The sequence below is a fragment of the Grus americana genome, chromosome 1 (assembly GCF_028858705.1).
Source record: "Grus americana isolate bGruAme1 chromosome 1, bGruAme1.mat, whole genome shotgun sequence".
NCBI lineage: Eukaryota > Metazoa > Chordata > Aves > Gruiformes > Gruidae > Grus > Grus americana.
In genome coordinates this window covers 33,672,752-33,700,313 of record NC_072852.1, presented here as the reverse complement: position 1 = coordinate 33,700,313, position 27,562 = coordinate 33,672,752, and the positions used below count along the sequence as shown (strand labels likewise).

The window sequence follows — 27,562 nt, the reverse complement described above, 5'->3', positions numbered from 1 at the left end:
AAGAACTTATTTTAACTTCAAATTTTCTCTGAACAGCTAAGTACTTGGCAATAAACCTGGAATATCCACACACAATTTCTGCCATTGCCTAAGTTTTGGTGGTTGCTCACATTTGTTTATTTTTTGGCAATGGATTATGGTCCTTAATTACCATCAGTAGTCAAGTAACTGAATGAGATTATACAGCAGTGCTGTAAAAACTGTTCATGCTAGCTATGATCTGTACATGTGTGGATATCTTTGAAAACAGTCACCTCATTCATAAACCAGTGCAACAGACTCCAACTTTACCACTACTTAATTTTTGAAATTAATGCAGCATTCTCTACCTAACTGAAACGTTGCTTTGACTGCCTCTTTTTATAGTTTAAAAAATAGCATGAAATGGTTGACTCTAGTAATGTATTCTAAGTTGGAGTAAATCTATTGGCTTATTTGAATTTTTGTTTTCTACCTGAGTAGCAAATCGCAGGTGTCCACAAGGGAGTATCTTTAAACTTGAAGAATATGGTAGGCTTAGTGTATCACTTAAAATTTACCTCTAATTACAATGAGAGTGAAAACCCTGTGGTGTTTAGCCTCTTGTGCTGTTCAGTCCTTGAGCTTTCCCCTTCAACTTAAATCCCACACTCCCCAAAAAGTCAAGAGGTTGCTTAGCTAGTATGTGATGGCCTTATGTATCAGTGGAGTATCAGGGATAGAAGATGCCACAGAAGCTTGCTGTGCTGCACAGGACTGTAGTGTTACAGACCTCCATCTTCAATGTGGCTTCCCAGCCACAGAGGAGATGAACAACCAGCTTCTGACTTCTTGACTACAGCTATTAATTCCAATAGCGAGTTCTTCCTTATCCCTGCTAGGTTTTGCATTACTTAACATGGGGGAAAAAATGAAGCATTTTAGGTAGTTGGTTTATAGTGAATTGATTGTAGCTTTAATAGTGGCTTTTTTGAAGCATAGTTGTCCAATGGTGAGGTAGCATGATGATGGAGACTAAACCAAGGTGTGGTGTTCACTGCTGCTGTGAACTGCTGTGATTGTGTGCAGTAGTGTCTATAGCTGATGTGAGGAGTGGAGGGGGCAGGGAAGGGTGTATGATAGGGATGCATATGCTCGTCAATCACATACACTCTTCTCAGCTGGATGTTCCTCAGTTTTGTTCTGGTGGAGCAGCCTTGCTGTGGAGTAGGGAACTGACAGCTTTCCAAATGCAGAGATGTGCAGGTGGTCTTCCTAGTGGCACGTTTTACTCATTTTTAATCTGGTGGCTTTGAGACTCATTCTATCCTATCACTTTTGGAGCATTTTTAAGCTCTTCTGAGAGTTGTTATTGTGGAGGCTGCAATGCATGGTTGGAAGAGAAACTCCTTTTGGTAGTACTTTCAAAGCATCTGGTCTGGTGTGCAAAAGTCATCTTTGGGTACAAAAGAAACAAAAGGGTACTGTGGCTAGAGTATAAGAATGTCTGGGAAAACTAGTCTCTAATGCAAATTGGCTTATACAGCAAGCTTTAAGAAAGTCTGAAATCTTTGCCAAGCAATTGAATTTATCAATTTCATGGACAAAGCAGCTTCCATTGAAAAAGATATGGGAGTAGAAGAGCATCCTTCTGGCTCTTTATTAGTTGTAGTGGTTGACAACTAGTCAAAGACAATATCGGGTAATAAGGTTGGTGACTAAAGTCTCGGGAGAGACTTAAGTAACTTTCTGCCTGTTGGGAAACCGGTGACGTAAGACTTGACCTCAGGAAATGGAGATGTATTTAGAGATCCAGAGCTTGAACTTGTTTATAGATAGTTTTGAGGAGCTGTCACCACAAAATACAGAGCTGATGACGCAACATTTCTGCAAGATATAAATGTGTTTTGAAAGTAGCAATAAACCCAAAGTAAATTTTAAGAACTAGTCTTTCTAATAAATAATTCCAGACCCATTTGCTTGCAGTCTTGATTTTTTTGTAGGTATCCTAAAAACTATGACTACTGAATAGGTCACTATGTACCTACTCCAGGCATCATTAAAAGCTAGCTTTTTCTCGCACAAATGCCTTCTGACAAGAGGCTTCTGACAGATGCTTGGCACCCATATCTTCTGTGGCAGTAAGCAAAAACGTATGGGATCAGGAGTATATGGCACCTCTTGAGTAATCCTTTTCAGTTACAGGTTCATGTCAGGGTGTACAATATAAGAAAGTGTTCAAAACTCATTAAGAATACGCATATGTTAAGGATAGAAGTCATTCATGTGTATGAGGGAGGGAAAGTAAAGCAACATTTTAAATAATGCCAGCAGGCTCTAAGTTTTTAGACTTTTAGGACTTTGTGTCCTGTTTAAGGAAGGTAAAAATGATTAAACTGGTACACTGTGGAAGGGTACATAGAAAGGATATATTTCTTGATATCCTTCCAAAATTACTATTTAAAGACAATTTTGTAACATTGATGTCAAACAGCATCCTGGAAGCCTCAATTTTCTTTCCCTTGAAACATTTTGAGCCCTCACCTACAAATTAGTTTGTTCTGAGATACTTTATGGAATAAAATAAGTATCAGAAGGACACGCTGCAAAATAATTATCTCTACATTTCTGACTAAACTATGCACACAGCTTGGTACAGGTATGAATTTAACCCTTAAGAAAAACATCTCAGAAGACACGTCAACCTGTATGTGCATGCTGCAGCTGTAACGCAATAGATGTACACCAAGCACACTTCTATAAAAAAGCCTGACATCCGCATTTCCAAAACTGAAGTGTTTCCGTAGCTGTTGGGCCAGCACTGGAAAGGTGCATTACAACCATGGAGGGCAGAGCATAACTGCCTGAGAAGGTGTAGGTGGATCTCGGATATTAGTGCTGCGCTGGCTGTCTGCAGGAGGAATGCTTGGGAATAGTCACCTTAACTGCATAGTGGACAAATATGCAAAATTAATGATAGTCCCAGACATTTTCACTTTAAATACTGAAATATTGCAACAGGGGTTTAGCAGCCTGGTCAGGTTGGACAAATGCTGTGTACATACTCCAAGATGGCAGAAAGCGCACTAGTTGACTGGTGGGGTATGTAAAGCTCATGGCCTGCGGTGTTAGGGCTCTGGCTGCTATTTAGTTACGGTGGGGGCCTCACGGTGCTGGTGGAAAAACGCCATGTGCTCTTACCTCACCTGCGAGAGGTGCGATGGAGTTGGCGTGGCTTGTGATGGTGGCTTAACTTACAGCTGAACGAAAGGTCGATGAAGGCTAAAAGCTCGCTTCCCCGGTCACCTCAGCCGGGGAGGAAACGGGGGCGGTGGGCTAGCTGCGGTACCGCTCCGGGCGGGAGGGGCGGCTCCCCCCGCCTCACGGCTCCGGGCAGCGGGGGCAGAAACAAGCGGCTGTGGCGGGAACAGCGCGCGGAGGCCCCTCCCCGCCGCCGCTAGATGGCGCCCGTACGCTGGCGGTGGGCCCGGCTCCTGCCGCCGCCGGCGGGGCCGAGGCCGCGGCTCTGCCGGGAGCTGTCGGAGCGCCACAAGGCCCTGGATCGGTCTCGCCAGGAGCTGTGGAAAGCTGCTCCTATGGTTTTGTCGGAGGAGATGTTATAAGCAATGCTGGACGCGAGGAAATGAGATCGCCCGTGTTTTGTTTTTTTTTTTTCCAGTGTGCTTTGTGGCACTCGAAGCACTTGTGCCTGACTAAAGTTGAGGACTTGTTTGCTGTGACGCTGAGAGCAAAATAAAAAGCGTGCTTTTTCGTTTCCCTCAAATTATTATAATTCTACTTGAAATGACTGAAATAAATGGATTTGAAGGACAGATGGCAATCTGCCAATGCAGAAAAACAGAGGACCCACTATATTTTTCTGTTCCTCTGCTTGCTGTGTCTGTTAACTTGCCACTGCCCAAAACTGTACTGAAACCCAAAGGAAAAGGGAACAAACCTGCAGGTCCCAGCTCATACGCTCAAAGATATGTTTAGATGTACTCTTTTGGAGTGACATCTCGCTTCATTTTTTTTTTTCTGTTGGGAGAAGATGGATGTGACTTTGCAGGTAGAGCTGGAGAACGTGGAGTGAAATGAAGCCTTTGGCCTCAGGTTGTCCCAGCTGACCAGCAGGGTATGGCAGGAGCCCGGCAGGCTGTGGCACTCCATGCCTGGAGAGCCAGCTTTTTCTCGCCTGGATTTCATTCCCCAGAAGACCCTCTGGCAGGATGAGGACGTGTGCCGCCTGGTGTGGCGGTGGCAGCTCTGTCAGGGTCTAAGCGGCTTGCTGGCTGTCAGAGTGCATGGATGGAGACAGGAGCCCGATAACAGCCGCTCTGCAAACACAGGAGACAACAGAAGAAAAGCAAGCACTTCGATGTCTCTCTCCAGGCCCCTCGTAAGCTGCCCAAACTAGTTTAACCAGGCCCAGGAGACAGCAGAGGGAGGAAGAAATGGGCTCTGCTGAGTAGCCAAAGGAACGCTTCCTTATCACCCTCATTCCTGGGGAGCTTTTGCGCTGAAGTGAGCCTGTCCCGAAGGTATGGGAGTGAGATAGGCCTGCCTGAGACTGCAGGAGAAATGCTTTTTGTTGGCTTAAGAATTCACGTGTCCCTGTGCACATACTGTTAACATTAGATAATAATGAGGAAGCTGTTTGGGGTCACTAACAGTTGGTCCTCCTGTTGAAGGAAGGATGGGCAGGTGCTACATTCAGGCCTGTGGAGTAATCCTGCTTGGGCTGCAGGCTGTGGCTGCCACAGATTTCCTCTAATAGCCTTGGAAGGAGAAGGCACACCTGAGGGGATCACAGAGACTTCAGGTGGGTTGTACCTTCCAACAAGTGTCTATCTCTTTCCACGGATGCAGGCTGACCTTCAAATAAGGGAGGGATGCGACTCACCTGGCAAATGAGAAAGGGTGACAGCCTGTGGCCAGATTTGTGTATGAAAGCTGTTGAGCGCTGAACCCTGAGCTGCGTGCATGGTGAACTCCTCTACCTGGATTAAACTAGTCTAACTGCAGAAGAATTACACTCGGGCAAAATATTAAGTATTCAGAAAATCTTCTGCAGAAAAGAAATGGGGAAGAATTGCTGGCACTGCAGAAATCGAGCATCTGGCCAACTTGACAAAAATATTGTTTAAAAATAAAATGGTGGGTTTCTCAATGTTAGGCATATGGTTTGAGAGTTTTTAGCTGTTAACTAGAGTTTATCCTGTTAACATGAACAGTGTTGCTACCTTTATAGACTTTCTGATGGGCCTGGGAGACAGAGGTGCTAATAATGAATCACCTGAGTGGCTGGTGTTGAAGCCATTCTTAAAGAGACCAGAAGGCTTTTTTTTTTTATCTTTTACAAATACTAGTTAGTGCTACACCAAACAAGACCTGTCTCCTTTTGTATGCTTCTTCCCACAAGAGAAAGAAAACATTCTTTCAGGAGTGCTTTTTTTGTTCCTTGAATTCAATCTTGGGAAAGGAAGCCCGCAGTGGTAAATAATTAGGTTAGGAACTAGCAGGATGGGCTTAAATGAAAGTGCCTCCTTTAGCGATTCCTCTCTCTTCTTAATTGTACAATGGACTTTCTCAATGCTGCTTCCTGGTATTCATCCAAGTCTTCCAGTCCTGAGTACCTGTAAACAATTAACATTCTCCCACATGGCATACAAATCCTTGGTCAGTGTTTAACAGGGTATTTGTGTGTGGCAGCAGTTTAACCTCAAGGAATCTTCCTGTCCTCTTTCTGCCTCTTTCTTCTATGTCCTTTCCTCCCAGTTGCTTGTTGCTGATATATTCAGTTTATATGCAGACTCTAAATATGGTTATTTCTGTGACTTTACTGTCTCCTATATCCTCAGAAGAAGCTATAATTGCACAAAAATGTCACGTTTTAATTGTATATCTCTATAGTCCCCATCTAATCTGTTGTTCACACCTGCATATCAGTTTGTTATAGTAATAAGCTAGTGATGGGAGCATGCTGTTCCACTCATACTGGAAAAAATTAAATGATTCCTGAACATCCTGTAAGGTTTCTTTTACTGCTGTTGTCTTCCTGTTCTGAATTTGAAAGAGTATGTTGCTAGTTGCCTCCTGACTGGGCAAAAGCACAACATAGGGTATGGGAGCAAGAGCTACTACGAAATGCACGTTGCCTAGTACTTAGCTTGGCCGTTGGATGATAGGGAGTTAGGCCTGTGATGCTGAGCATCTTATATGGTGTTAAAATGGATTGGAACTCAACATGTAATGAGAGACTCTCACAGTTCTGAATCACAGGACTTACTGGTGGGAAATACGTACAAATGAGATCAGTCTGGCAAGTACTTATTAGCCAGCAGCAAAGGTAACTAAGTAAAATCAAACTGACCACCTACCCACTCACCAACCAAAAAGTAAAAACAGTCGACTCCTGTGTGCTTCTAGAAAATGGGAGGTCTCTTAAATGACAGCTTTGCTCGGCCCTAGTGCTAGTTTTATTGTGCAATCATGAGGCATCAAAATTGTCATACAGAAGTGCTCTTTTTTTAAAAAAAAAAGCCTAAAATTTTTGAATATTATTCCATTAGCATTTGGTTTTCATCAGATGCTGCTTCAAATATGCCTGAGAGATAATTTTTTTAAAAAACTTTTTTAAATGTGAAGAAGTAATAAAAACAATATAATTGCATCTGAGATGCCAGTCCTTTGAACATCAGCAGCAGTTGGAGCGCTTCAGGATTCAGTAGGTAATGATAAAGTGCGTAATGCCTAATGTCATCATCTTCGTCTTGAGCAACCTGCTCAAGAAAATGACTTCAAGGATCAAAGTTGCACATATGTCACACTGAAAGAGTGGGAATAGCAAATTGCTAGAAATAACTTTGCCCAATAATGAGAATGACTGGCAAACAGACTGAGACCTTCAGAACAAGGGTGGAATGGAAATCGCCCTTGCATTTTAAACAGGTTTTTTTGTAATGTTAATGGAAGACTAAGGTTTCTTAACAAATACACTTTGCATTTAAAAGTCCAGATACTTTTAGTGAGACTCAGAATAAGTAAGTCTCACTAACTACTAGCCGAATGTTTTGTCTGACTGACCATTTCTTATTAATTACAATGGTAGAAGTAGATTGGATTGATAAGGCATAACCCTGAAGCTGCTTCCTGTACATGATCTTTAGTGTTTTGGGTTTTTTTTTAATTCTTATCACATTCTAATCATGTCTGGCAGTGTGACACATGCCTTCAGGGGATGACAGACTGTGGTCTTGTGGGATTTTTGTTCTTAAGTCTTCTAGTGTAAATTTTAGGAAGCTTATATTGATTAAGTAACACTGCTTCTGCTTCTGAGTGGATAGTGTGCTGTCTGTACACCCATGTGTAAAGAGTAGTACAGGAATACAAAAAATTGACAATACAAGCAACAGTCTGCAGTTGATATTCCATGGTTCAATACTTTTGCTGTGATCAGAGCAAGCTAAGGTTTGGCAGGATTGTTAGCTCAAGGAAAGCCTAGTTATGTAAATACAATTATTCTCTTCTTGGTGCTGATTCAATCTCAAGTCCATTTAAAAGGAGACAGCTCTTCCCCTTCACTGAAGCTTGTACTAAATGTCAAAGGTCTATCTTGAAGTAAGACAAAATGCATTGAAAAACAAGAACAGAGTGTTTTTGTTTCTTCTGGAAGCTCAAGTAAGTTCACAGGAGGGGTCACATTACATCAATGACTACTGCTGATTGTACCTCTTTGCTTCATAAAACCATTTTTTAATGAAAACCTAAAATATTCCCTGTCCCTTTCTGTAGAATGTATAGATCTAGTGTCCCTGGCTGTCTTTTTTTTTTTTATTTTCCTCCCTCAACAGGACTAAAATCACTTGATGGACCTAGTTTGTGAGCTGCTTCTGTAAAGCCACCATATGGTGCATCAGGGCAGCATCTGGATAAAATACTTCACAGAAGTATGTAGTACTGCTGGGTAACATAGCTCATAAAATGCAATGAAGATCTAAAATGCTGAAAAAGGCCATCTTCTGTAGCATGTACAGCTCTGAAGTTCTTAACTCTTCTAAGCTGATGTTTCATGAATGCAACTCTTGGGCAAATTCACCTTGTATAAAAATAGTCAGACTTAACAAATTTGGACTACTACTGGCAACATCATTGGAAGCGTCTCCCTTAAGACCAAATCGATTTTTAATCAAACATCTGTATCCTAACAAAGGCAAAAAATGTCACTTTAAAAAAAATCCATTTTTTTTCTTGAAGTGTTCATACTCAATTTACAGATTATGCTTAAGCTGCATTTGTTCATCTTACTTTTGACTTGTTCCACAAAATGTTACTGCACTATTCCTATGGAATACCTTAAACTATTGGGATAGAGTGACATCTGGCAAGTATTGATTACTTTGGCAGATTTACACACAATTATGTTTATTCCACCAAAAGCACATTTTTCCACCTGTAATTAAAAAAAATAATGCATCCATTAAAGACTTGAAGAATTTCAAGTGTGAATATGCTTTTTTTTCTCAGTCCTTTTTTTTTTTTTTTTTTTTTCATCAGTAGAGCCTGCCAGGAAGACATTTAGAAAATTAAACTTATTACATAAGTAGTCTCATTTCCATCTAAAGTATTGCATATGTTCTTTCCTGCTGCTGGTTAACTTGGTCCAGACTTGTGTCTACTCTTCTCTCACTCAAGGACTTGAGTGCAGTGATGATTACAGAAGGGAAATAGTACTCATGGGAGCACAGTGTTTTAACATACATCAGTAAAGATTCAAGAGGTAAAGATCAACTAATTGAGAAGAGAAGGTAATTATCTACTTTTCAGGCACTTCCTCCTTTCATTTGAATAGAAACAAGCTTATAGTGACCCAATACAGTTGGAAATGAAATGGCAAGTATATCTGTGACCTGAGTGGGAGTTTTATGCTTCAAAGGATAACTGTGTAAGGGTGTCACACTAATCAGGAAACAAAGATACTATAACTTGCTGAAGTACAAGCAGTGCTTGTACAAAGTGCTTTGTTTAAAAGCATATAATGGGCATCATGCTCAAAATCTTACACATTCATTTTAGAAGAGGACAAGAGTTCTGTAGCACTTCAAGCATGTTCTCACCAAACAGAAGCAGCTACCATGCTGCATGGGGGAGTTTGATCACAATTGTAAAACATCTGTATTCACACTCATGGATCATTGGAAAACTAATTTTTGGACCCTTAGACTTAGTTTTATCATTCACACTTATTTGCGTCAGGTCAAACCCAATACAAATCCTGTGTGAGAGCTGGCCTATTTACTTACTGTGGTGCCCACAGGAGAATGTACAGGAGATTTTGTTGAATTGTTCTACTTGGAAACAACCTCAAGAGGTCGCTTGATCTAACCTTCAGACCACCCTGCATCAATGCAACATTTGGACTTCAGCATGCCAGCACATCTCTTAGTAAATAAGCCAGTGTCTCTACTAATTGTATCTTTATAAATTACAATGTCTTTAGTACGGTGTGTTCCCACTGGAAGAATGGGGATAATAGAAAAATACAACTTTCCTTCCTTTGTGTGCATTTCTTCTTTGAGGGTGCAGTACTGCATCATCATTGGTTACAAAGAGTATGTTGACCTGTTTGTATGGCTGCCTTCATTCTTGGATGCCTGGTTGCTGAAGTAGCTGGCTGCATTGTTATCCAAGTGGCCCTTGAGTAACAATATCTTCCAGTGCTGTTAGGTGATGATTAAGATTCAGTTAGGCTCCAAGTTGATTTTCTTCTGAAAATAGCTTCTAAAATATTCATTTAGAAGCTGTATTAATGAAATATAGGCTTCATGTTGCTGTTTAGAGACATGCCATAAGTGATGGGCAATTGAGCTCTGTCATGCTAAGGAGACTTAGCCATCATGTGGGACAGCAGACCCTACTCATATTCATGGTTCATGAATGGTCATGGATTTGTTCTCAAAATGTTCACCACATCAGGAAAGTCTCCAGAAACAGATGCCCTATGAGCGCCACTCTAGAATCCTATAAAGCAAACAGAGTTGGGGTTGTTCAGCCTGGAGAAGAGAAGGCTCCAGGGAGACCTTAGACCTTAGTACCTGAAGGGGCCTACAGGAAAGAGGGAGAGGGACTGTTTACAAGGGCATGTAGTGATAGGACAAGGGGTAATGGCCTTAAGCTGAAGGAGGGTAGATTTAGATTAGATATTAGGAAGAAATTTTTCACTAAGGGTGAAGGCACTGGAGGGTGGTAAGGAACTGGAGAATGTTGCCCAGAGAAGTTGTGGATGCCCCCTCCCTGGAAGTGTTCAAGGCCAGGTTGGATTGGGCTTTGAGCAACCTGGTCTAGTGGGGTTTGGAACTAGATGATCTTTAAGGTCCCTTCCAACCCAAACCATTCTGTAATTCTATGATAGAGTACTTCCAGAGGAAAATATAAATAAAAGACAATAAAGACTATCTCCTAAATCTGCATGGTATGAAATAAGCTCTAAGTACTGGATTTCTACTCATTCAGAATGACCAGTTTCTCAACCTTAACTTGAACCTCTGAGTGTGTTTTGGTTTTATATTCAGCATGTCTGCATCATGCTCCCTTGCAAGCAGCTGAAGTCACATGTTCGTACCTTTTTAGACAAAATTTTTATGAGTGTGGATTCCTTCCAGGTGATTTGGCAGTAATGGGCAAGTTTGAAAAGTCATAGCTACACTTTAAAGAACAAGAACAACTTTGAAATTTCAGATGGCCAAAGATATCTACAGCAATTTAGTGGACATTGCATTTGGGTGGGGATTATCATAGGGGCTGTCCTTTGATTCCTATGGCTCTCCTGGGCATCCGAGGATGGTTAGAGAACTGCTCAAGGTATCTGAGCATAACAGGCCTATTGCCGGTGAGTACTGGTGGTGCTGGTAGGTAAATTGGCTGCACAGGGAAAACACGTGCTTCCGAGGAATTACACCATTCTGCATCGATGCTCATATCCCAGCTTTAAAGGAAACTTGGTTGGGGGTTTTTTTGTTACTGTCCGGCATGTGAGTCTGTTACTGTTTAGTCAGATTACGTTGTTCCAGATAAGTAAGTAAAACTTTATTATTCTTTCTGTAAGTTGTTAATCACAGCTTAATTCTGTTAGCGTAGAGCAAGTATTCAGATACTTTGGCCATAGGAGCTCGTATATTACACTTTAAAACTCCGATACTCTTTACTAATACAAACAGCTAATTCCTACCTACAGTAAATTTATCTTTGTGTCTTTCTCCTCCCCTACTGCAATGTGCAAATGCAAAAGAAGAGAAAGACTCAGGGTGTCACTCTTAAAGTGGAATCACTTGACATAGATAGAATGACAGCGCTTTGCGAACAGCAGAGGGAAAAGTGCTCAGAGATGGCTGGGTTCCACTGGCTTAGAGCACTATTAAGATAAGTGCTGCTGTGGTCTGTCTTTCCCCTTGCAGTGGCATTACTGCTTGTCTGACCTCATGGTGAACTGGTTTAAAGAATCAAATCAACAGGAAATTTCACTTTTTTCTCTTTTTCTTTTGGCAGACTTAGCTTGCTGCTTGTTTAAACTCCTGAACAGTTCTACCATGCGATCAACTGAGTGCCGATGCTGGCATAAAGAGGCTGTGTGTGGGCAGCACAGAGGAGGGATGTAGGGTCCCTGCAGCATCCCAAACATAAATGGGTTTAAGTTGTGTCTTAAAAGTCCTCAGTTATCCAGTTCTTGTGCATCTTGCTTTGTCTTGTTCTGCGGGTACACCCTCCTTCTCTCTTTCTGCTCTTTTTTACTTGGCTCACTTTCACGACCCTTTCGTAATAGTGAAATGATCCTCAGAGATACTGGCATGCGCTGAAATAGTTGGGAACGCGACTACCCGTGGTTGCTGCTCTTGGTGGTACAAAGACTATTAGGGGTTGGAACCCTTTATCTTTCTTGTCTACGTTAGCACAGACATGACCTCTGGTCTCTGCCAAAACTTAGTGCCCATCCCCAGCAGAGGGGGTGGAGTGTAGCTGGGTAGGTCTCAGCCACTTCAGGGGAGGTTTCAGTCTAAACCATAAATAAAGAAGGGTCTAAACCCAAATGGTAGGTAAAGAGTACATGCCCTGCTGAAAAAAGGACTATTCTTAGATCTTTTAGGTCTTGGATGAGGGAAGTCATTACTAAAGCTGAAGTCTCCTATATGACAGAAGTGCCTTTCTTTAGCACGTGATAGGCAGGTGAGATGGCATTAATTCCAATTTAAAAGAAAAAAAAATCAGCAAAATATTTTGTATGTTGTCAGTGGTGTGTTTGATTCTTAGTTTGCCATCTAATCTTCTGAGTCTTTTTCTAGGGCTCTAGAACTTATTTTGGTTTGTGGGTTTTTGGTTGGTTTGGTTTTGGTTTGGTTTTTTAAAGTGCTGGGAAAAGACTCCAGCACTTGTTTATGTTTTCCAAAGGAAGAGAGTTTGGCTTTGTGTGTCTAAGTTGTGTCATATTCATCTTGATGCATGTAAGGATAAAAAAAAGACAGTGGCATGCTTTACAGTAATCATCAACCTCTAAAAATTGTGAAACCTGTTAGATCTTGAATGCTAAAATTAGTATCTCTTCAGCGTGATTGTGCCGTATGCTTTTGTAAGTATCTCCCGTGTGTTCTGTCTTTAGTTTGATCGCTTGATCTGTATTGTACCCACAAATGCAAGCTCGGGTCTGGAGTTTATAAACACCTTCTTGTATATATCAGGTGTACAAAAGCAGAAAAACAAGAAGGTTTAAGAAAAAAAAAAAGCTTAGCACATTCATACTGTGTGTCCACTACTATGCTCTTAATGAGGATTTTGGAGGTCCCACATCTGAGGACTTGTAGAGAAGTGCAGTGCCAAACTGTATGTTGCTTCCTCATTCAGCTTTACTAAGTACTGGCTTTTGGTATTGAGAGATGAGTTCCTCAAGGAAGAGAAGTGTTATAGAGTATTAAAGGTAATTGGCTGTTATTTAAAGGACGGTGCTCTGACATGAATATTTATTTATATAGATATCTGCATAAAACATTTTTTTAGTAGTTCAGCTTTGTGATCTAATGTTTAAGTTGTCAAGAAATTTGTAGGGTAAGTTCAACATGTTTTTAAATGTTGTGAACACAATGACAGTTTTTTTAAATATTAGTATATTCTTTCAGAGAGCAAACTTCTTGATTGCAGTGCGTTATTGTGAGTCCCAAAACCTGGTGATAACAAACTTCATAAATTTTTGAACTAAACAGAGATTAAACTTGATCTAGGCAAGTTGTGGCATTGAAGTACTTAACCAAAAATTGTTACTTCATTATATCCTGCTCCTACAGAAGGAAGATCCTGATTGTAGCAGTGTAATAAGTAGGCCACACCATGCTTTAGCAAAGAAACGAAGAATATAACAGGTGTAGAAATCAGTTCACTTGAAGTGATACCTCTAGTTAAGTGATGATGGGCTGATGTAGAAACTCTGTATTGCCAGTGATCTGTGCTGTTCTTACTGTGTTTAAATTTTCATGTGTTCTCTTGTGAATATAAATGTTAAGACAAAAAAAAAAGAAAAGCACCAGATTTATTCATGCAATGAAAAAATGCAAAACGGGCCGTGCATCTTCACATGGCCCATTGAACTGTTACATGATCTCTTCTAGTGTTATACTGTGCGCAGAAAGTCTGGAAGTTTAAAAAAATCATTACACACATACAGAGCAGGCAAGGACTGGAAAATAAAGTTGTCGGATTCTCCAGCTGCAGTAAAAAGTAGACTCAAACTCTAGTTGCTGAGGTTTCTACAGTGCTTGGCTAGTAATGCATTATCTTGTTGTTTTCTTGACTTTGAGCAGCTATTGTGCTAAAGTGTGGGTCCCGGCTGTCGAAGTCTTTCCCACTTTCTGCGTGCAGGAATGGCTGGAGCTCTGAGAGAACAGATTGTCTGGCTCTTTTTTTTCTTTTTTTTTTAGCCAACCTTGTTTCCAATCTGGTCTGAATGCAATCAGTTATCTGTAGATAGCGTGCAGTGACTGGCTATGAATAACGTCTGTGTTACTTAAAAGTGACATCTGTGACTTGCCAGACTGCCTACGTGAAATGCTTCAAATGATCTAGCTGTTGCTCATGCACCCACGTAGGAAGGGCCAGCAGCCTTACCGCAGGACCAAAGTGGTCTGCTTCACTTTGTTGACCTCGGCCCCACAGTGCTCTAGCCCGAGATCCCCAAATCCTGGTATTCATGACCCATTTTGAAATGATGCCCAGGCTCACACAGGGCCACAAGCCACTCCTGTTGCTAATGGCTGTGCCTGTCCTGCCATTCTATGAATGGTGGTACGCAGGAAAACCAAAACTTTGGAAACCTCATGTTTTGACACTTCTTCAGAATGTTTCCTTTGCTGAAAGAGCTTATGTATCAGGGTTGACTCATGAGGATTTCAGAGGGAATGATGAATTTTCACTTCAAGGGTCAAAACCACAAATCTTTTGAAAGTGATAATATGGACAGTAGATCTCCATGGTGGTGGCTGAAGAGTGTATTTGAAGAGACTTCTGAGCCTCGTCTGCCTCTAAGAAGGGAACAGAAGTATAGTTGCTCAGCTGTAGTTAAAAGTAGAATCTAAAAGCCTTTGGTCCCTCTGAGGTGAGGGCTTCATAGTGCAATATAAAATAAAGTCTGATTCAAAGGGCTGTAGTTTCTTACAGCTTGCATTCACAATCTGGAGAAGATACTGATGATAGATTGCTCTCACTGCCATGGCAAGTTCTTTATTCCAGTGTATTTCACGGTGCCGCTAGGCTTCAGCCTAGTGATTGTAGCATCTTTTCCTACCTGCCCTAATGTGTGTGTAGTGTTTGTACTGTTTATGTTTACCGGTGGTTCATTGTTTGCAACCATTCAGAAGAGATGGAAATAACTTTTTTTTAGGAGGGAGGGAAACAAACAAAGACCGTTAAGTGAACAAAATCAACTTATTTATCTGTAACCTCTCACATCTGTTAGCTGTCCTGAGTGTTGGTTTAACAAGGAATCTAAAGATATGCTCAGTTCAAAGAAGGCGGCTTGTTTGCTGTACTCACATCTTTCTTCCAGGTTGGTAGAAATAGGAAAATTACTCTATGAGAAAATTATGTATGGATTGTAGATGTGTTGTGCAGAGAAGTGGTTTTAGAAGGGTACTAATAGTGACTTCTGTCTAAGAAGCAATAATTACAGTTTTGAAGCCTAGTGAAGTATCATATTGAAAGCTGTCTAGGGATATTTTTATTTTTATGATTTTTTCTTTAAAGCAAATCCACAAGGTGAGATATTTAGAAACTTAAATAGCATTAAACTCATCATGTTAATGTAGTCATATAGACTGAACAAGATCCCCAAAACATAGCTATTGCTTGTTTTTACCAATTGATAGTGAAAAGTCAAGGTAACTGAGTTTAATTATCCCTGTTATGCCTAAGGAAATCAGACAGGGTTGGGAAGTGAGATGCCTCAGAGTACTGACCAGGTTTGCATGCGATTTGTCTCCTGGACCCTGGATGTTCTTCTGGGACTTCCGTTCAGGACAAATGGACAAGGCTTTATTGTTGTGTCAGTGTTTCCAAAGCCAGCAGGAGAGGTTTACGGTTTGGGGTTTTTTCCCCAGAGTTGTGGTTAATTTAATGTCCATACTCTCCAAAAACCTAGTAGAAAACAGGATAGGTTATTCTCCAGCATTTCTGTAGTTACTAATTGATTGTTTTGAGGAACTGTAGTATGCAGATATAAAGACTATCCTTTGAAACCAACCCTTGAATCTGCACAAAGGTTTTCTCTTGCAATGGATAAATAGCTTGTCACAGACATTAAAGTGTATATGGAAGTTCTGTTTACTGTCTAGCCAGGAGATGGCTCTGTCTAGCCATTCCCGAAGGACATCAACATTTCTGAAGCTGGAGATAATTGGTATTCCTTGGGAGAAGTGTGTTTAAAAATGGGATTTTCATGCATCTGTTTCATGAATTTCAGGATACCTGTAGGGAAAAGTTTGAATGGGTAGGAAAGCTAAGCAGAACTGGAGCAAAAAATGGATGCATACAGGTGTGCTTGCCTGCAATTGGAAATGTGATTGTGGAAGGCCAAGATAAAGGCCTTACAGTAACTGGAACCTGGCTACAAGCCGGGTAAGCACTCATGGGGTCGTCTTGCTGCTGGAAACATATTTTGGGCTGAAGCATAAGCAGCTGTGAGGCATGGCTTTCTTATTTCTCTACAAGTGTTGTTAAACCTAGTAGCTACTTCCACTAATCTTAAAATAAAATAACAACGGTACATGCCAAGTGGCCTTGCACTGTTAAGGCATCAGTATTTCAGTCCATGCCGCTCACAGGAAGAGAGAAAAGAGGGCTTCTGATCCACTCTTGTGGTGGTCCAGTACTAGACAGGGGGACCCAAAAGGCAGGAATAAACACAGACTATTTTACTAAATTGATGAGGCAAGACAAATACTTGGGAAGACCTCTCTTCAAAGAGCAGTTGTTGACCACTGTCTAATATGTTGGAAGAACTGAGGAGAGCACACAGCAAGTGTCTTACTGCACAGAGTGCACTATGACGTGAAGAAAGTGTTAGTCATACGTAGGTTAAAGGACTTGGCTGAAAGAACAGATACAAGCTGACCGTGAATTGTAATTTTGAAGTATTAATACAGATGATCACAGTTCTTACACTGCCACGCTCTTGTGTCATCTAAACGTGCACAAACGAATCCTTGCTGATGAGGTTAGGTGACGTAACTACTGGGTATCTTGTCTACAGTCATAGCTTCTGAAGTCAAAGAAAAGCGTAGTGTTTTTCTGATGGGCAGTAGGTTTTTACTGTTACTTTTTTCTAAAATCAAATTAAACCCAGGTAATTGGCTAGTATAAAACTTCTTCCTGTTCTTGTGTTGTATTGCAGATGATTTGCTTAATTTAAACCCACATTAATAAATCTATAGAGTACTCAGCAAATATAGGTCCTTTAAGTAGAAGATTTCTGTCTAGTTGTACTCTTTACTGATAACAAATGTTGCTAAGACTTTGCATAAGCAAACATTACTGAAAAAGGAGGTAACTGCAATTTCTAGGCCCTAAGGCTTCAAGTGAAGTCTTTGTCAGGATTCTTGAGTTTCAGGCACCAAAATGCCACATGGTGTATTTAAAAGTATTGCTGTAAGATTGTATTAAAAAACCAATGCATTTTTTTTTTCTAGTTCTTAATATTTGGGGAAATTTTCATCAGTGTGTAATGCTGAGAGATCATCCTTCAATTCGTAAATTAAAACCTATACATTTAAACTCAGGCAAATTTCTGCTGAAAAAAGCAAAATATAAGCATTTTAAAGTTGCAATAAATATGGCAACGTGATGAGTGGCATATGTTCTCTGGGGATAGGACTCAATTTAGGACTTCTGGAAGTTGCTTGGTTTTCTGTTTCTGTTTATTTCCTTCTTCCTTTGTAGACAAGATGATTTGCATTTTTCTTGATACTAAGATGCCTATGTGATCTTGAGATAAAAATCTCAAATTATTCAACACTTCTGGGAACCTTCTAGTAAATATGAATAAGTTTGGCATTATTATTGTCCCAGCTTCTGAAAAGCTGGACTTCTCTGTGCCGTTTTCAGTATCATTAATTTTCTTTTGCTTGGGAGACATGTGAATTTAGTTGTGGTGTTTGGGTTTGGTTTTTTTTTCCCCCCATGGGTTTCATGGAGCTGAGTAGCTTTTGGGCACACAGTGCTGACATGTTTGGATGCTTTTTCATTCCCCCTGAGACTTGATGCTTAAATATTTATATAATAACACTCAAGTATTTCTGATGTCTTTTAAGATCAGTATGGCTGAACCATCTTCTATAAATGTTTTGCAATATGACATGTTATGTAGACCTAATCAGTAGAGGGAGCTGTGTGGAAGACCAATGTTTTCTTCCTTTCTGTGGTCCAAGTTCTGTGAGGCAAGACGAAGACTACTTAAAAAACTTTTGAGAACTGGCTGTTTACTTGAGGCACCGATGTAAACTAATCTAAATGCTTTAGCGAAGTGCATTCCTATACAAATAGGTATAACTACAATTATCTTTTTCAAATGTTCATGAAACCATATGCTGACCATAGGAAAAATAATTTTGAGATGCATATCCCAATATGGGCTGTACGTATTTTGAGCAACAAGTTGCAAAAAAAATGAAAAGCACCCGTTTTAAAATCCCTTTAGTATCTGTAAGGCTGCTCAGTACAGGGCAAATCTTTGTCTTAAACTTTCAGAGCTCATTTACAACTGTACAAACTCTTATCCACTAAGAAAAATAATTGTACTTGATTTTTTTTCCCCACCCTCTTTAATCCTTGTACTTTTTATAGCTCTAAAGTAGGATGGTTTAACAGCTGCCTCATGAGCAGCTGAGACATCCTTATTACCACTCATCTTAGAGAAGGGTGGGACAGGCAGGTGGGGAAGGGACATCTACAATCATGTAAAGATAAGCTGTTCTGAACTCCTGGCACATCTAAGCACAAGAGGATCTAGAAAGCAGACTTAAGCTTTTTGTGAATCTTTGATTTAGTACTTCTGAGTCTTCTAACTCTGTGAGAATTAAGAAGTGTGGCTTTTTGTGCAGCACTGTGATATAGAAGGTTTGCATTAGTAAGGTCTTCACTTGAGATACACAACAGCTGGTTGTTGAACATGTAATTTTGCCAAAGTTAAAATAAGAGATTTAAGAAAGAAGCTTTTTTTTTGTAACTTGTGCATGCATATAATTAGTACGTTTAACCTTTTCCATCTGCATGATTGTTCTTTTGCATTACATAAGTCTTCAAGAACAGGTTTAATTACCTAATTAAGGCTATGGTTATTATTTCCTGTGGAACATTTTAATTACAAATAAAATCTGAGGTGAAGTATCTAATGTTGAAGGAGAAGGTTTGTTCTGAGATTTTTACAGCCATTTATGCTGGTGTGACTTAGTAAATATTTCCATATGAAACCCTCAGGAGCAGGAACTCTTATTTAAATATATCCACCCACAGGAACAACTCCTCTAAAGGTAGCCTGCAGAAGACATTTCTGAAGTTGCTCTGAAGCCACCTTTGCTTCATACCTCGAAGTAGGAGGCCTAGAAATGGTTGCAGTTAAGTGGTATATATTCTTTAAATAATTGTTTCTTGCCTTAGGTACAAAAAGTATTGGATTAGTTACTGGATCTTGATGGACTGGTGGTAAGGTTTTCCACAGCATGTGTTTTTGAAGGTTTACCAAGGCATGGGACAAGAAATGTAATTTCTTCAAAATTTACATCAGTGAAGTATTAAAAGGTTTTAATTAGTTCTTTAATTAAAAAGAACTAAAAAGAAAAATCTCCTTGTAATACATTAGATTTTTCTTCATGATGAGAAGAGTAAATTCATGCTTATAGTTCCTTCAAGTTCTGGATTCTCAGGAAAGGTTGAACTTTTAAATGAAATGCTGAAACCTGGAAGCAGTTTGGCTGAACTGCTTCTCTGGTTCTTCAGAATTTAGACTTTTCAAAAGAGCAGTGGTATTTTATGTCGAAAGATGCTCTCTTCTCCATCCCTCAACCTTCAAGAAAATCCAAGTCAAAACCTAATTTTTTTCGAGCTGTTTTGTCAACAACAACAAAAAGCACATAATCTTGTGTTTATGACAATGCCAGAAGAACTAATGCTTGTACAATCACCTGAGCTTTCTGTTAGACAAGACCTGAAACTTTAAAGTGAAAATGATTTAAAAATAAGAAAAACTTACTCAGAAAAGGACACTATAAATGTTGAGTCCACAGACTGCTTTTGTGAAGCGGAGGAAGCCATGTTCTCCTTTTTACAGTAAAGAAAGTGAAACAGATGGACCAAGTGGTTTGGCAGAAGCAGAAAGTTTTATTGTTGGAAAGGATTAGAGTTTAGGAATTTCGGTTTAGTGGCTTGCACACACCCTTCTGACTATTTACTTATTAATTTTTTTAATAAGGATGTGGTTTGAGATGCAGGATTTCTTGAGGGGTTTTTTGGAGAGGTACGGGAGGTAGTCTTGCTTGACAATTTAATTCATATGTGCTTAATGCTATGCACTGGAAATGCAGCACACACAAAGCTCCAAAGATGAGCTCCAGAAATCTCTCTCTTGCTGGGGAGAGGAATATCCACGATTTGTTTGCCCTGGTGAAGCAAAATGTGGTCACAGATACGTGCTTGCATTCAGGCTTTCCAGTGACTGGAAGAGTTGTGGTGGAAACAAAACAGATCTTCAAGCTGCTCACCAGAATGAGTGAGTCTGCACACTCAGTAAGCCTGTTTTGGGGCTGGCAATGAGAGAGGCTAACCTTTTTCTTCTTCATTGGTGAAGCTTTATGAAATGTTAGTTCTGTGGATGGTTCTCGGTCCAAGGGGAAGAGGATTTGCTTCTCCTTCAACAGTCCACATCTGGCCCAGAACCCTATAGTAGGGCAAATCACATGGCTGGAAGACCAGTGTCACTAGGCTGCCAGGTTAGTGCTTTAAGAAAAGCAGCCATGGCTTTACACAAATTATAGCTATAGCTATTTAGGCTCTAGCCACAGAATAAAATAAAGAGAAGGAAAAAACCTAACAATTTAAGGCTTGTTAAGCTTTGTTGGGATTTCAAGTTAACTTATTTCAGGTCAAACTCATCTCGTACCCACACAAATAATTAAGAAAGTTATCTGAAGTCTGTTTGCATGAATTACTCCGGAAACAAATTTTACTGAATACGAGATGAATTATTCCACCATAAAACAGATAGAGGTACTTCTTAGAATAAACTACTTTGCATCTTTTAGCTGTCAGCTTGCTCTTCTAAATTGTATTATTACTTACTTGTCTCAGCCTGTCTACTGTTGTGTCCTTAAGTGCTCTGGAACCATCTTGCCTGCAGTAGTCTTGCCTGTGTGTTTGTGTACATATATACATATGTATATGTGTATAGCGAGAGCACGCAGTCGATTGTGTCTTTGTCATAGCTCACAGTCTGTGTGCTCTGCTTCCCTGTTGTCCTGGTTTCAAGATCTTTCCCTCCCTGCACTTCTGAGTCCTGTCCTGAGAATAGTAACCAAAGTGTTGAGATTAATTCATTTTACATCTTTTCAAATGAAAGAGAGGGCGTGTGTATGGGTCAGTATTGCAGTGAAGTTATAAAAACTGAGATGGCTTTGGGGAGAGAAATCATAAGGCCTGTATGTGTCACTTTGCATAGTAAGCCTGACGATGAGGCAGGGCCTCCTTTAGCCAGGCAGGCTGCCAGGGTTATTGTTGCCATCGCAAAATAGTCGAGAGCTAAAGCCCCATTAGGTCTTAAGCAGAAAGAAATCTGATGCAAAACCCTGTGGTGGTGCTGGGCATCCCTAATTCCTGGGCAGGAGAGTGAGCAGGAGGTGCTAGGCTGTGTGTAAAGCAGAGTACGTTCTCCATGGAGCAGCTCGTCCTCTCTGACCGCAGCGTACCACAGGTTTCTGGCTTGCTGTTCTGAAAGTTCTGCCTTTTGAGGGAAGGTGGCTCTGCCCCAGCGGTGTCTCCACTGGAAGTGCAGATGCTCTTAGTGAGCCCACTCCTGCTGTGCCTCTCCCCTGCCCTGGGATGTCCTGGCACTGCTGGAGCCTAGGGACCAGGATCCTCCAGACCAGCACAGCAGGATATGGGGAGCAGAAGTGGGAGGACATCATGGTGGTGTTTCTCTGCTTCCTGCCCTCTGTGCTCAAAAGGAAAACACTTCAAGTGGGCAAAACAAATAAAATGTTGTATTGCTTCAAAATTAACTCTTTAATATGAAAAAAGAGGGAAGGGAAAGCAATCTCAAGCAGCCTCCAGTGTGTGGTCAGACTTCTCTTCCAGTACACTTCACTCCCTGTAAGTAGTTCCAGTGATTTATGTAGCTGAATAGAAGTCATCTTCTGCTGCCTTTCCCTTCCCTGCTCTGCGCAGCAGTGCCTTGTGTTTTGGCCTAGGGCTATGGGCCTCCCTGAGAAGCTTTCCTCCCAGTTTCTGAGTCCCGGCTCAATCTGCTGCATCGGTGTTGGCTTTTTTCCCAACCCTGCCAGTGCTGACTATGCTGCTTGCTTATCCCATTGGACATCATTAAAATAAAGCTTCAGAATCATTTTTAGGCTATTTGGTAGATCAGTGCTGTTTGCATCCAAAGCTGTCATAGTCTCACCGATACTCAGAGGTTTAACTGAAAGCAACGATCCTTTCTAAGTTTACTCTGATTTTTGTTAAGGACTGAAGTCCTATTTGAAATTTACCCTTAAACAGCTTTACATTCCTAATATTTTCTTTTTTTCTGTGGTATCTTTTTTTAATTTGGTGAGCATCGGTTTCCAGATCCAGACTGTCTGCATTAGATGTACCGTTCACCTGAATCCCCCCTTCTGCTCCTGGGTATCACAGCTGCTTGTTAGGATGGGGGATGGGGAAGGAGGTTAGTTCTTAAATCTCTTCCATCCTTTAGCTGGCAGGAAGACAGTGATTCATCCTGTCAGCTTTGACTTGGAGCATTTCTAGACCCCAGATGTGCGTTCCCAGTGTTTCCAGATTGGCTGAACTTCCTTGGAAGCAGAAGCTGTGGGGGAATGCGATAGAGACATCCAAGTTCAGCAGCAAAAGAGCTATGTAAATGCAGCTATATCATTGCTGGCCCAAGCTGAATATCCAGCTGCACTGCATAATGTGGATTTATGAGCCTGAGTCTCCACTAGCTCATGAATCTCTGCTTCTGATCTGTTGCTTGGTGTCGGCATGCACATCGTTGTAGATGCATGCACTCAGGCATCCGGTCTGAGATAGTTGTAACTCTCTGTATCTTACCATTTCAAGTACTGGTTCTTGAGCTACGATGGGCAAGGAGCCCAGAAGCCATATGGCAAAGGGTATGTTGCCTAATGTCTTATTCTTTTCACGGACTCCACTTGGAGTCATGTCTGAGTTTTGAACCCTCCAGACTTTTGGATGGACTAGCCTGATCTTCCGCTTTGAAGCACTCTCCCAGGAAACAAGTGGGCAACTGTGAACCTTAAACTGCAAAGGAGGATGTAAAACTTTCTTCTTACTAACACCATGAAATGAACTCTCCAGCAAGACTTTTCTTAGGGAGATGTGCTTAGAAAGTGATAAGCAATATGAGAAAACCCAAATGGGTGATGATGGAGTAACTTAAGATAGTGACATTAATGAAGAGATCAGCTCTTCTAGATCACCAGTAACCTTTTTAGAAAACCTAATCAATCAGTTTCTGATACACCTTTACACACCAAATCTTGCTCTGTTCGGTTCCCAGGGCTATTCTAGGTTGCTTATATGTTACACTATAAAGTTAGGCATATGGTATTTTTAATAAATACTTATTCCTTTATCTTGGTCCAATAAAGAGATGTTTCGGGATAAGTTGAACATTGCAAAATCTTCTTTCAGTGTTTTGTTTCTTTTTTCTCAAGTAAAGTTACAAAATGACAGGTTGCACTGCACTTAAAGCAGTGTTGTCAAGGAGAGCCATCTAGATATTAACTAAGCTTTTAATGATAGAGCTGTTTTGTCAGTCAGGTGCATGCTTATGTATGTGTTGGAAGAATGGCATTAGATTAACTGTTCCCCTTAAGTTAAAAATTACATGTGCATCTTAGCCTGCTGTCCATAGTTTTCTACTATAAAACTTGTCAAAACCAGTGCATAATGGCATGATGATTAAATGCCCTGTAAATGACTTGTTTTAAACAGATGCATGCAATATAGGTGGAAACTCATGGCTCTGGAGTGCACATGGTACTTAGTAAACTTGAAGCCTTAATGGTAGCTTTTTTCTTCCTGTAAAGCTTACTAAACATTGTTAGATCCCTGAGGATCACGGATCTTTCTTCAGTAATACTGCCTTAGAATTTCTTCTAAAAGAATAAATAAATATGTTGCATCTAATTTACAACGGAGGGAAATGGCTGGATGGTCCCTGGCAACCACTGGAGCAATAAAACTTTCCTTGGGCACAGGTTTAGAGCTTCCTCTGGCAGAGTGCTGTAGTGGGTGGCCGGGGAAGTACAGCTGATGGGGCCAGGGTATGTGCCTTGGTATTGAATTGCTTTCTATTTCAAAGTGTGTACACCGAAAATGTTATGTTTACAGAGGCACAAAGACTTATGTGTACAGGTTGTCTCTGATACTCGGATGCTGAGGGCTAAAGAAACTGGGCAGCTGTAGAGGAGGGAGGGACTGCTGGTGTACGTGCTGGTTGTGTAAGCATACCAGTACTCACCTGGTAAACTTACACACAACCACTTGCCTTTAGGCTTTGAGAGAGTCCTTTCTGAATATATTTGATGGAAACAAGACCAGTGTTTTTATTAGAGGTTGCTAGCATAAATATTTAAAACTTCTACTTAATTCCCCCAATTTCTCTGAAAAGCGTGTTCTTTCTGGAAAGATTGCTCCTCCTAGAGAGAAGGCAGGTAGTAATGTTTATAGATAAAAGATCATCTGAGAGATCAGAGAACTGTGTGTTTTGCTGTACTCCATCCAGTGACTAATTGAAAGATAATGCAGTAGAAGGGAGGTGGGAGAGAGAGGAGAAAAGAGAGGAAGAGAGGCTATGTGTGTACAAGTCACAGCCACAAGCTGTACTTCTGTGCTGCCGGGGGCATGGAAGAAGAGGGTATATAAATGTACGTACAATAGCAGAGATGGAATAAAGCCCTAAGACAAAACTGCTTATAACTTGCGTGTTATATCCACATCAGCCTGTCAACAGTGGAGATTAGGGTTTTGTTTTGCCCTGGTCAGTTTTATTAGAACTACAACATGCCTTGTGTTACAGGCATGCACTGGGGAATACTTGTGTTGCTGCCTGTTGGCTAAGCCAAGGGGACTGCAGCCTCTGCAGGGTGTGATGCGTTGGCATAAACTGCTCTTACAGCTTTGCTGCTGCGACAGCAGGTGTAGAGTATGTGAGGCTCTGCTTATGTGGTGTAACTTGCTGGGGCGCGATAATACAATAGCTTTCGTTTGCATCTTGTGCTTTTCTTAACCGTGCCTGCATAAACTGAGCAAAGGAGGTCTGAATTAAAGTTTCCTTTTCCCTTCTGAAGGGAACTAGAGTAATTCCTTCAGTGAAGATTGAATCTATACCCCTATCTGCTTTCTAAACTTAAAACTAATTTAATCATAGTCTGTCTGTGCTTTCAACAGACATGTTTTAGAGTAGATGGCCTTGGTTTGCTGTGGGTCACATGTTTACTCCTATGTGTAAACCGTGGCCTCTTGATCAGACAGGAAATGTTTTGGGTTGAAAACCCAATGTCATGTCCTCATTCATGTGAAAATGAAGCTTCTTGCTGTTGCAGTCTTTTCTGGCACATCTTGTTACAAGTGTCCCAAGCATTACGAGCTAACAGGTCAAGGGAATGGCACTGCAGACATTCAAAAGAGATTGCAGAGCCTTTTCCAAAGGATGCTGCTCCATCCAAGCAGATGGTTGGCCTGCAAAAACAAGGCTGGGACTCCAGGATGTTGCTCCAAAGAAAGTGGGGAGAGAGCTAAGTGAAAAGGAATTTTAAAAGATGAATGACATGCAAACTTCTTGCTCTCAGGGCAGGAGACTTTTACGTAAAACATATGGTTTATGTGCAAGGAAAGGTCGCAGATCAAATGCTGGGAAAGGTCTGAGGCTGGTTGTCTAAGATCTAGATAAAGGTATGTGTATCCAGTGCTGATGCAAACTGGCAGATGTTGGATGACCGCATATGTTCCTTAACATGTGTGATCTATATCACACAATCCTGTGATAACTGGAGAATGACCAGTCGGTCCATGCTGACTGTGCCCAGTCTCTTCAACTTCATTCCATATGGCAGGATAACAAACAAACCCCATGTTTCTCTAATCATCTGAGGGAGTACTGGCTCTCCTGCCTATGCAGCTAGCTTAAAATGAATCCAGGCTGGTGTGTCAGCCAAGCCACTAATCAATAGATCTGCTTATATGAATGTCCACTCCTGCAAGTTCTCCCCACCAGTATTACTGTCCTCGTGTTTTCTCCTGCGGAAGGTTTGCAGGTTTGTGGGATATAAGCACGTACTACTGCCTCTGGCTCCCTACTACAGCAGGTTAGTTGAACATTATACTACAGTAGCCCTGTTTCTCTCTTGGTCAGGTACAGGCTTCTCTGCACTTAGGAAAAGTGGGGACCTGCTTTGGGAGTAGAGACACATGATGGATTTGCTGCATTTCACATGACTTATTTTATCACCTGCTTTTCATTTGCCTAGGGAAGACTCTGACCTCTGCATGAAAAAGTCTGTTGGATAGTGATGGCATAGAGAACTTGGCAAAATCAAAGCATTTACAACATCTATATCTTTGAAGTGCCTGTTTAATAGTGCCATTGTCATGCCAGTTGGAGGCAACACTTCTCTTTGCAATTGAAAGGCTCAGCAAACCTAGCTGATAAGCACTGGTGCCCTGCTGGGAAACTGACCCTTTGAACTGGGAAGAATCCCTCCAGATAAGCAAGTAATGGAATTTTTATCAGGTCCTACTTTTTATTGTAGCATGTTTAGAGTTGTCAGTCTTTTTATGCAGCAAAAGTGTTTTCTCTGTAGTCTAGTAGGTGTGTGGGTAGTGTAATATTCTCACTTTAAAGGTGCTGTTTCCAGGCTTGGAAGGAATAGCAATGCCATGTGCTCTTGCAAGAACAGAAAGGAAGCAATGACAATATAACTTAAGCAACAAACGTATGTTGATTTAAGAGCCAAACTTACTGAGCATCCTAACTCCCAAGGGAAAGGGAAGGAGTTGTGAGGATAGTCTTAGCATCTTTATAGGATAAAGTTTCTTTTTCACTGTTACCTTTTTCTTTTTAAAACAAAACAAAAAAAAATAGATCTAATGAACTTTTTTCATTTCACTATAGAAATAAATGCTCTCTTCTACATTAAACCTCATAGATACATTTGTCTCAACAACATAACAAAGTTTGCAAGCAAAGCACAGGAAAGCACTAGGTTTCTTATGTGCCAGTGAGAATCTGCTTTCATTTAAAGCAGGGATCAAGCTTTTCAAGGCTTTTCTTTCTAAGCCATAAAACTGAGCCATTAGACTTCTTGTCTCAAATCCCAGTACCAAAAAAGCAAAGAGAAGGAAACTAAAATTCAGTCTTGACCTGGTTTTGAGCCTTGTTGTGTGCCTGTACTGACCTAGTGATATCTCCAGTTTGACCACCCCAGGAAACCACAGTGGGTCCTGTGGAAAGGCTGCTGTCGTCCGTGGGAGTATTTGAGTCAGCTTCGTGTGTTCTGGACAGAGACGTTGCAGATCCAGCCCATGCAATCTGTTTGGCAAAGCAGCTGTCTCTGGCAGGCTACATATCAAATACAGATGGTTTGAGTTTTGAAGTTTGAGACAATAACAGAAGATATGTTTCTATTAAATATATCAATCCGAACAGATCCATCTAATGGACGACCTATAGAACAAAAGGAAACCCTAAGGGAGAGTATTGTGTAGCAATATGGGAAGCTGCTGCCATTGCAGTGGGGGACAGGGTGCATTGCTCTGACTACAAATAGATCAAGTTCAGGCTGAC

The 27,562-nt window shown here is 40.9% G+C and overlaps 1 protein-coding gene across 1 annotated transcript in view; it reads left to right on the top strand.

The window, feature by feature from the left end:
* The window catches only part of PRICKLE1 (prickle planar cell polarity protein 1), a 67,107-nt gene that overhangs the window by 9,068 nt on the left and 30,477 nt on the right, over positions 1 to 27,562 (top strand). The gene's annotated exons all lie outside the window — the stretch shown is intronic.